We start from the raw sequence: 10961 nt of genomic DNA, 5'->3' as shown, positions 1-10961 counted from the left end.
GTCGCTACCTGCACTCCGCGGCCGGGTGCGGCAGAGCTGCAGCCTGACAGCGCCATCTAGTGGACAGACGGTCAGCTACAACACAAGACCTCAACACAACAACTTCTCTGTAGGCTGCAGAGAAGAAGTACACCTCAAGTCTCTTTACACTGATGTTTTATCTTTTTTAATTAGTTTCTTCAGTCTTTTTATGGGATTTTTTCCAGAGTGGAGCCTAATTAAGGATTTTTTTATTTCCTTTATGTAAAATTCAGCCAAAGTAAATTAAATGACATGACTGATAACCTTCAATAGTGCTTAATCATAGTGTTTGCATTTACATGAATATGGCACAGGTTTATGCACACTGATCCATCTGGTGTACTTAACATTTTATTATTTCATGTTTATTTAAGTATAATTTAATTTTATTCTAGTTTATTTTTAGTTAAATTTTTGTTAAATTGAATTTCTCCTTCAGGAGGTTGATCTTATCCTTTACTGCCGCTTGAACTGAAAAACAGCAGGATATGAGTTTTAAAAGTGGAGTACTCAAAATTAATTAGGGATATTGGGATACCGATGCATGCATGTGCATGGATTTAAAAAAAGTCAAATAAAATGTGTTTTTGGGGACCACAATTATTCACAAAATACAAATGCAGATTTCACAGAATAAACAAGTGAAACATTAAAGTATCCCAATATCCCTGACTAGTTTTGGTTAGCGTATATACACACATACGCTATAATTTCTTTCATTAAATAAAAAGTAGTTAAAATCAATTGTTTTTGTCTTTTGTAAAATTGTTTAAATCCTTTACAATTCTAAAGAGTTCGCACCATTATTGAAGTAAATTTAATAGGATTTGGTTGGATTTCTTATCTCATTAGATCTTGTGCAATTCATACTGATTTCTAACCTGACAAAACTGCATCACACCAAAATTTAAACCAGATTTCAGATTCTGTCAGTGTCCGTTTGTAGTGTTCATGAACACATCCCTTGTTTTGCATATGTAAAGGTCATTTTTCTCCTCACTTTAACATGCACTGATCTAATGTCTACCTGGGAGTAATTTCAGACTGCACCTGCACTGTTATAAGATTAGAACAAACAGGATTCAGTTGTGACAGATTATTTCATGTGGTGGCCGAGTTGGTCAAGAGGAAATCGCTTTTGTCAATCGTTTAATCAGAGTTCAGTAAAAATCTATTTGACCACAACAGTGGACTAAAAACATGTGAATTTTTGAATGTGTTCCGGTTTATTATAGAGCTGGCATTACAAAGTTAAATGCCATGACTTAAAGTTTTTCAAGCTTAAGTCTACCAGAGATTTACGTCAACTAAAACATGCACTGAACAAGCATGCAACCAATAAATTGTGAAATATGCAGAACAAAAAGCATCCAAAGAAAATGTAAAAAATTTAATATTTTTCAAGCAACATTACAATCAATTACTTTAAACCCATCACCATCATCTGTAATCACATGCACTTCAAAAACAGACCAAACCAGTCAAAATGGGACATGTAATCACGAGCACAGCAGTTTTCAAAATCAACGCTTGGTTCAAGATACTGGTCGCCTCCATCTCCTCGTTCCTACACAGGCCGGGACAAGTGCAATACCGCCAGGTACACAGCATTGCTACTAATCCCCACCTGCACAGAAAGGGACGTCTCCAAATATCCAGACAGTCACGCACACACACACCACAAAGCAAACATTGATCTAGATGACCGTTCATCAGCGTAGTCAGTTTTGCATGGATTTGCACAGCAAACAACAGTTAAAGCTGAATGCAAACCAGCAAAACTGACCATGTGACGATTAATAGACGAGTCTTCAACCATTTAAAAAATAAAAACATCTGAACTTCATGAAGATGCAGTTAGTTAGAAGTACTTCAAGTGCTCACATTGCAGTAGATAGGAGAAACACTACCTGCACTATAAGCACTTTAGTACTGCTGAAACTGAGTCACTGATGAGATCTCTCAAATACTTCTTTAAAAACAAAAATCATTACAGGCGTAGCAAGCAGTCAGATTGTGTTTGATGTGACACCCCCAAAACCAAAGAAATCTAAACCGGTGGAGAGCAAGCAGGCCACCATCAGTTTTGCATAGATTTGCACAACTCATCTATTCTTGTAGTGCAACTATGCAAAACTAGCAGAGAACTGCGAGATATTTCAGCCCAATTAGAAATGGTCTGGTGGCGCATATCACAGCCCCTTATGCCAGAAGGAGCACTTAGGGCAGTAGGTGCTAGTCTATTTCACTATCTGCACTAGATGCACCTTAGCACAAAGACAGTACTTCAAATGACATGTAAAAATCAGTGGATCCTGCACATCGGTGTCGGGGTATTGCTGTAAGTGCCTCCACTGCAGTAGGTATGACATAGTACTACCTGCACTGTAAGCACTTTGACAATACCACAGACTGATTACAGCACCATGGGATGGATGGTCACAGGGCTCCATGTTGCAATTGTGGCTGGGGTCCTGCACCTCATGGTAGATCTGTGAATACAAAAAAAAACGACACATGAGACGATGAATGCGACTTTTTTTGCCATTGCAACAAGTTACTCAGGGTTGGTGTGTGCGCACGCGTATCCTATTTATTGCAATTAAAACATGGCTAATAACGTGGACTTCACGTGTAACACATCAGACGCGTGCACCACCATCATTGGTAAGTCGATCACTACACGAGTTGGCTGCTGTGACACAAGATGTTATGATTTATTGCAGCAGCACGAGGTCACTGAAAACATGAATGAGCAGCGCAGCCTGCGGCCCGCGTTCCCTGCGACACCGGAGCGCCTGCGCAGGGAACGGTGTTGTTCACCCCTCCCCCACCCGTCTTTAACATGGCGCCTCGAAGTGCGCCAACCTTAGCATAAATGCCTCAAAACCTACCAAGATATACGCCAACGTGGTAGTGCACACTTGAAAACTGCAAGTGCGTGTTGTCTATTTTCAGGAAAGGCCGTGGCTTGCGGTTTCGGACTTCCTAGAAAACAAGGCTACCGTCCATGTAGGAACAGAGGCTAACAGCAAACAGCAGCCGTGCGCTGGTTTGGGGCAGGTAGCTTAGCCGCTGCGAGCTGGTGTTAGCTTCATGAAAACATGGCAAACCGTGTTAACGACACCGCAGCTGGCCCCCCCAACTGTCACTGGAGACGACACAGGAGTAGTTTGGGTGTTTTAAGTGAACACAGTCGGCTCATTTGTACATCATGTTCGCAAGCTAATAAAATCTAAATGGAGAGTTTGACGACACTGATTAGCCCGTTAGCCAACAACAAACGAGCACACGTTTGAAAATACGCCAATTGGTCTCATTGTGCTGGGTGTATTTATCCACTCGTGTCTTTAATAAGCTGGACTGCTCGTCTTGACGGGGTTATGTGCGTGCTCACGCCTGCAAAACTACTATTTAAGTTCATGCGGCTAGGCTAAGCTAGCTTAAGCTAAAACGCGCGGCCTAAAACTGCCCCATGTGCTGCTGCTTTGTTCTGGGGGGCACTTTAACTCACACACCACTGCACTCGAGACCGAGCAACAAATTAACCACATTTACAAACTTACTTTTCAAAATATCGGACTAGCATGTGTACACAAACTGTGCGGCTGTTAGCGGGAGGGTAATTTTTTTAAACTAGTTGCTAAAGCTGAGCGGAGAAAGCTCCGGACAAGCTTTTCAAATCTCCCTCATTCCCTCAATGGTGGAGCAGAGGGGGCTGCCATGCGCCTCACGTTACACTGTTTTCATCGCAAGCATTATCATTTCTGTGTTAATGTTTGGATATCCCTCGCCGGCGTGATTATTAAGACACGCGAAACAGACGCAAAACACACCGTTACGGCTTTCATTCACAAAAACAGAGATTAGAAAATAACCCAAAACCCGACTTCCTTGCCGATAAACATGCGCTCGATAGACACTCACCAGCCGAAATCCACCATCTTCGCTCACTTGCTTGGGCTGCCGTGTTAGTCTCTCGCCGACAAAAGAGAGAAATAAATACGTAACTAATCCGAAAACTTTTCTACCGGAGGACAAACACGAAACGTGAAGTGAAATCCGAGCCGATCGCGAGTGAATTTATAGCCCAGATACGCTGGTTAAAAATGATTGCGGGGTTAGGAAAGTGGCGCGAAGGCGACCAGTTGGTAACCATGTGGGTGAATGAAGGGCGGCTCCCACTGAACGTAAATATCTAGCTACAACCCCCAACTCTCCCTATTAGCATACATAAACTACGGTACTTCCGACCCACATCTCCAACCAAACAGCCTCCACCTCTCCCGATGAAGGAGAGGGAAACAGACAGGGATCACTGCGGATTTCAACAGCCTTTAATATTGAAAAAAATATACATGCATGCATTAGTGGAGCGCACCCTGCTTAGTCATACAGCTTTATGAGCGTTAAAGTTTCACATTTTAATGAATGGATTAATCATTTTGAAGAAGCCATGTGGGGTTTTTTTTTTATTATTTAATTAAAATAAATGGGTTGTAAACATTTTCTCCATGTGTGACCTCGTTTTATTCCTCAGGTGCTCTGTATGTTTGTTTAACTATAAGAAATAAAACCACTAATTAACCTGTTGCTGCTCCACAGCATATTCAAGTCAGCCTATGATGTGTTGTTTTCACATGTATCCATCTGTAGGTACATGTGTTTAATTGTCGTCCACCATGCAGGGAAACAAGACAGGAAATTGATTTTTGTTTGTGATTTTTTTTTTTTTTTTTTGTCATCCTGAAATTCAGTTTTACTGAGTTTTTTAAAATTGCAATTCAGGCCATAATAAAGTTAAGTTGCTCAGTGACTCTTCAACATTAACAAGTAAGTAAACATATCCAAAAATTAAGTAAATGTATTAAATAGATAGCCTACCCATCAGGGTATGTAAGCAGGAGGACAAAGGTCCATCAAAAATAATACAAAAAATACAAATTTATATTAAGTCTAAGGTGAAAAGGCCTAAATGTTCAAAGAAGCATTGTTCAGTTCAAGAAACCAAAAAGAGGCTCACACTGATGTCAGACTGCAGTTGAATTTATAGCTTTATGATTATTTAAAAGTTATTTATGGTGAGACAACAATGAGACTTGGGTTGGAATATAAATTGTCTGTTTCGGATTAAATTTGCTCAATTAGTTTTGATCAATACTTAAAGAGGACGTCAATAAAAATTGTTAATAGGCTTAAATGAGCTCCTACAAATTATTTAAAACTATTGTTACCCGAATAATAATAAACTATGGGTCAAAGAAACGAAATGTCAAAAGCAAAAGTTTGAAATCTAATCGGAACAATTGATTTAAGTTTAAACCATTTTTAAGATTAGTTCATAAAAAAGCATATTTGCATCCTGGCTTCAAAGGCAAAATGCTTCTCTTCTTACAGCCAAATCAAAATAACAGATGTTTGGTTTGTGAAGCTTGAAAAGTTATAGCAAAAGAAACTAACAAGGACTATAAAATGTGTATAATTATGACTGCCTTTCCTGATTGTGTGTCTCTGAAATGAACCAAATTTTCTGCATATTTCATGCTCACAGAGAGCTCATAATACGCTCGTGCCCTGCTCTGCTCTTGCTTTCTTCTCAGATTTAAAACAAAAAAACGTCTGGATGTTGTGGAGACTTTACAACTGAAGGCACAAGCCATCAAACCACAACAGAAGAGCAGTCGAGTACTGCAACAAAGTCGGGGCCCCTGCAGACAGGATGCAGGGCCCAAACTCAAACATCCAAACGCCCTCTGCATCTGGGTCTCTGTGAGCACTTCACCATGAACTTTATTTGAATGTGTCGAAGGAAACACTTGTTAAAGTACTTTACAGTGAGATGCAAAACATTCATCAATACAAGTCTTTAGTACATGTTTCAGATGCTACTGCACTCTGCAAAACTGACTTTCCCACATGTATGGAAATTAAAAGGCCTTGTGCACAGTGACGTTTTGGTGGACTGTATTAAATATAAGCTCACAAACACATTTGTTTTCGAATGTGTTAATGATCAGACGATCAGGAATTTGAATTTGCACCTTGGTCAATCAATCAGCTTCCAGACAAAATCTTTAAAGATCGTTTTAAAAGTTGACATTAGGTCGCTTTATTAAGCTTAAAATGAATAAAATGTATAACTGAAACGGCATATATCACTCACCATCATTTTTATCATATTTTTTCGGGTGAAAATGGTGTAAATTAGATTCACCCAATTACACGTTTGAGGTACTTGTACTCTACTTGAGTATTTTCATTTTATGCTACTGTAAAAGCCTTTTTTCATACATTTCAAAAGTAAATTGTGCTTTTTAGTACACTTCATTAATCTGCCAGCTCAGGTTACTTTTAAAATTAAGATTTTACATACAACGACCTGATAAACTTACAAAAAACATTAAAAAGCTCTTTACCTTTATGTGCCAGATATCTTTAAGTTGTAAGCTGTTACACCAAACACACATTTTCCCTCTAAACTTCTCACATCTCACTGAAATAATTGTTTGATGCAAAAAAGGAATAGAGAAAAGATTATCCAGTATTTTGTAAGTAAAGGTCCTTCATTTACTGAAAGCTGCTGGTTTGCCCCCCCCCTGCGGCTTTAAGAACAAGTAAAATAAAATCCTTCAACCATTTTTTTGTTCACGACACAAAGACGTAAATACAGTTAAATAAATGACAAAAGAAGCATTTTTAAGTACGTTTTCCTGAAGTTTGATAACAAAGAAACAAGGGACAATCCCTTCAATGCCGGAGGCTTCTCCTGGTGGCCTTTCCTCCAATTAAACACAAACCTTGGGTAGTTAAGAGTATAATGGAGGTTTGATGAAACGCAAAAAAGGGGATTTCACCTTCTGATACATATTGGAATATTTATTGGAAACTCATTGTTATCGCTAACATGTTGTGTTGAGAGGTCACACAAATTTAGTTTCAAATAACTTTTCTTTTGAAGGACAAACAATCTGCTGCTGACCTTCAGTTTTTTATTCATCTGTTGAAATCCTGTGATTTGACAAAAACAATGAGTGTGATACAGTATGGTAGCTGGCCAGCAGAGGGAACTAGCTAACTGAATACTGTACCACATGTACACTCACACATTGCTTTTCCAACTGTGAGAGGAAGCACTGTAACCACAACTTCCCCATCACTGGAGTGTCTGTTGATTTTAACAAAAATCAGCTCTATGAAACCCACTGAGTTTCAGAGGGGAGGTGGGATGTTTTTGTTTCCATGCGCTCATTTATAGTTTTAACATTTCATTCTTATTATTACGCAATCATTTCACTGTGAAATCTCTTTTCTGGACGCTGGTGTTGCTGTAAATGTTTTAAATCCTCAGACACTTAAATAAAAGGAGTTTGGTTTGAGATTTAATACTCTCTTCTTCAACTAACCAACAAATAAGAAACTTTTCCCCCCAATACCAGAATATCTGTTGTTCTCCACTCCTCATGGCACACTGTGGGAGTGGGAGCGCTCAGTCATGACCCCCAACCCCCCACACAAAGCCAGCGGTGGGGCTAGTTCCTCTGCATATGGAAGTGAGGTGGGGGGTGGGTGGAGGCAGGCAGGGAGGTTGTAGACTTCACATCGTCCCATGGGGTCAGATAAAAGCTTACGGCTCTCCTTGTTGGACCTCCCCCCTCCTCGTCAAGCTTTGTGCACAAATGATAGCTAAAGATCTGTATGCTGGGAAGAGATGAGGTGAATTTCAGCAGGTGATAGTTTATATTGTTTAGGGTGAAAATAAACACTGCAGAGAAAAGCCTCCCCAGGTGAAGTGTACAGCTTGGTAGCGCTTGTGATATTCAGTCTTCTTCACTTGAGATCCAAAACATCCCCTCTGATGCAGCGCCACTTCTTCCCCTTTTCTCTAAAATGGCCTACCATACCCAAGCCCCTCCCACAACAGGGGCCATGAGCCCGGGGGTCTCTGTTTTTGTTCTTCCTATAGAAGCCCGGCCACCATTGTCTCCGCGTGACCCCGGGGTCAACTGAACTCACCTCACCCAACCACGGCCTATTCAGCTGTGAAGCCTCACATAGGACAAAACCATCTCACAAGAGCAAGGATCACTTGAAGCGAGGGGGTGGGTAGAGACACACACACGGACGCGGACAGCGAACACGCTCGGCAGTGTTGCAGAGTCATAAGCTAATTTGTGTTATATTGTTTTTTCACAATAAAGAAAGGCACCAGCGACATCAAAGTGATAATAACCTCAGTGAATTGTTGGAATGAACACATCATGGTTCAGTTCATTATAAGAGAGGAGGAGTTTCCCTATAAAGGGCGGTTTAAATTGGTTGGTCTATTAAAGAAGTCAATTATAGAAAGTAGTAATGAAGTTATCTTTGACACATTTTCTAATTCTCCATCAGATTTTTTAAATACATCTCTCGCCAGAGGGGAAATTGCCTTTCGCTGCAGGGTAAGAATGAGGCCATCCACGCCTGTCGTCTGCAGCTCTTTATTAAATCTATCAGGCTGCAGGACGGGAAATAAAGTAGCGCACTGTGTCAGAATATAACTCGCTACCATGTTTTCCTGCATGTTTCCTGATTAATTTGAGCCGAGTAGTTTCCTTGTTTGATGCACAGAGCACATGTCCTGAAGACCCCCCCAGTCTGGCTTCTTGCTTTGAGAGGCAACAGTGTCCCTGGTGGAGACGAAGCTCATGGAAGCTGACAGGTTGAAAATGTGCGGCATGATGTGGCTGAAAGAGCATGAAACATGTTCGCCCATGGATGCCACGCACAGCGCCACAGGAGAGACAGTGAGACGATTAAATGATGAGTGTTTTTGTGTGGAAAAAGATTTCCACCACATTTACTGAGCTTGTTTGTGTGTGAGAGGTTCAGAGGAAGTTGAAGAGGGAGCAATTTGAGTTTTTCACGCATAGACAGGCCTTTTTGTATCTTGTGTCCTACTGGGTACACTATTACTTTAATTACAGAAAAGACGCTTTTTTGAGAGGTTACAAAATATATCCCAAAATCCTCCTCTCTCACACAAACTGTATTTTGCATTCAACCTCACAAGACATGGTGAAAACCTCAGCATGGTGCTGTTCACTGCAGAATGACAGTCACTATCCCATGAGCACCATTAAGTCATGATGAGTAGTCATGCTCCTCTGAGCAGCATCTACCCACCCAAATCATTCACAAACAGCCTGATCTCCAAATGTTGCTAAAGTTCAGTTTCTGCAAAACCACAGATATGTTTAAACTTTATGTTGCAACTTGACGTCTCATTAAATTAAATATGACATTTTTCTGTTGTGAAACACTGTGCTTATGCTCTGGTTATGGTGAGCAACAAAAACCACTTGGTTAAGGTCACGAAAACATCATCTTTTACTTTAAAATACCTGTTTTGTCGCAACAAAAACAGCTGGAGATGGTGCAACTTCCCCTCAAAAATATCTGCTGACACAGCTGGCAATTCTCCCGAGGTCTACTTAAAAATATCCAGCGGTTTGATATTTGCAAATGTTGAAAAGAAGACTCGAACTGCGATCACTGGCTCGGCAGCCTCGCTGCCTGTGACTCCACACTCTCCTCTTCCATATATGACAGTCAGCTCACAAACATGTAATGTGAATGTGATATGACACAATTTGTAGAAATGTCACATGTACAAACACATGAACATATCTGTGGTCTGCAGGAAACTTTAACTGCCAACATTTCATCCTGCGGCTGGACAGTCAGAAAACTGTTGAGAGTGTAGAGTTGATTTCACATGAACCACAGCTATATGCATCATAAACAGTATAAATAAAAGGATTTATTAAACGATTATAACCTCAGTTGAGGTGGTGCCGCCACACTGCATGACCAGAGAGAGTGCTGCTCTGACTGTTTTCCCCCTAATTACGCTTCGATTGTGAATTTGTTTTGTTTTGTCATTTTTCAGTCCCTAGTTTCCCATGACCCTAACCTTACAGTGTTAATATCTTTGGCAATGCAAACACACCTGTTCATTAGAGGCATCAAAGAGCATGTGGAACTGAAACAGGAACTTATATATTATATAAATATATATATACCATAATTGCAAACGTGCAGACCCAACATACAAAAAGCATCTATCCGTAAGAGCACAAAGAAGATTTAAAAATACAGAGTGACTGTACCGAATCAGGCTTTTGTGGCAGGAAATTCTTAACTTCTGCATTGTATATTAACAAAAGAAGTCCAGAAGTCCTTCAAATATAACAAAGAGGTTATAATTTCATAATGGGACCACAGTGGCTGTATGCAAGCAGAGCTGCTGCTGCTGTTCTTGCTTGAGTCATTTCACACTGGGCTGCTTAGTAGTTTTGTAACCACAAGGAAAGCTGGGATTTGTGCTCTGATTTATCATCGGTCTGATTCAAACTTTCATTTCACCGTTTTATTCTTTTCATTTCCTGCCGGTTCGTCACTTCCACGGCTGCTCTTGCTGGTTTTGGAAAGCAGAGAGAAGAAAGAAAATGGGGAAGAGACTACTGACAAGTTTCACACCAAAACTATTTCCATCATTTGAGTATTTATATTTTTTTAGGCATGGCCTCCTGGTTCAAAAATGTTTAAAAAGAAGGTGAAACCACTAAACATATCAATGAAAGCACCCGGGAGCAGAAAGATTATGTGTCGAATCCCTTGAGGTGGTTTTACTTTAATAAAAGTCACAGAATCATAATTTTCATTCACCGAACAGCATTGCAAACTCACAAATCAGTTGTGATAAATTCATATTTAAGTGCTCACACATTTCATTTATTTCGAGTGCACCGTCAATCTTTTTTAAAATGATCAATAAATTAAATCTAATGCACATTTCCTGTACAAATGACGCTGCTGCAAACCACAAATTTCCAAGAAGTATTCAGATGTTTAAAGTAATATTACCGATACCAGACTTTAAAAACATCCATTTCACA

This window comes from Pagrus pagrus, assembly GCF_965226575.1.
Source record: "Pagrus pagrus genome assembly, chromosome: 1".
Classification (NCBI taxonomy): Eukaryota; Metazoa; Chordata; class Actinopteri; order Spariformes; family Sparidae; genus Pagrus; species Pagrus pagrus.
The sequence above is the reverse complement of the archived record's forward strand: the minus strand, read 5'-3'. Positions refer to the sequence as shown.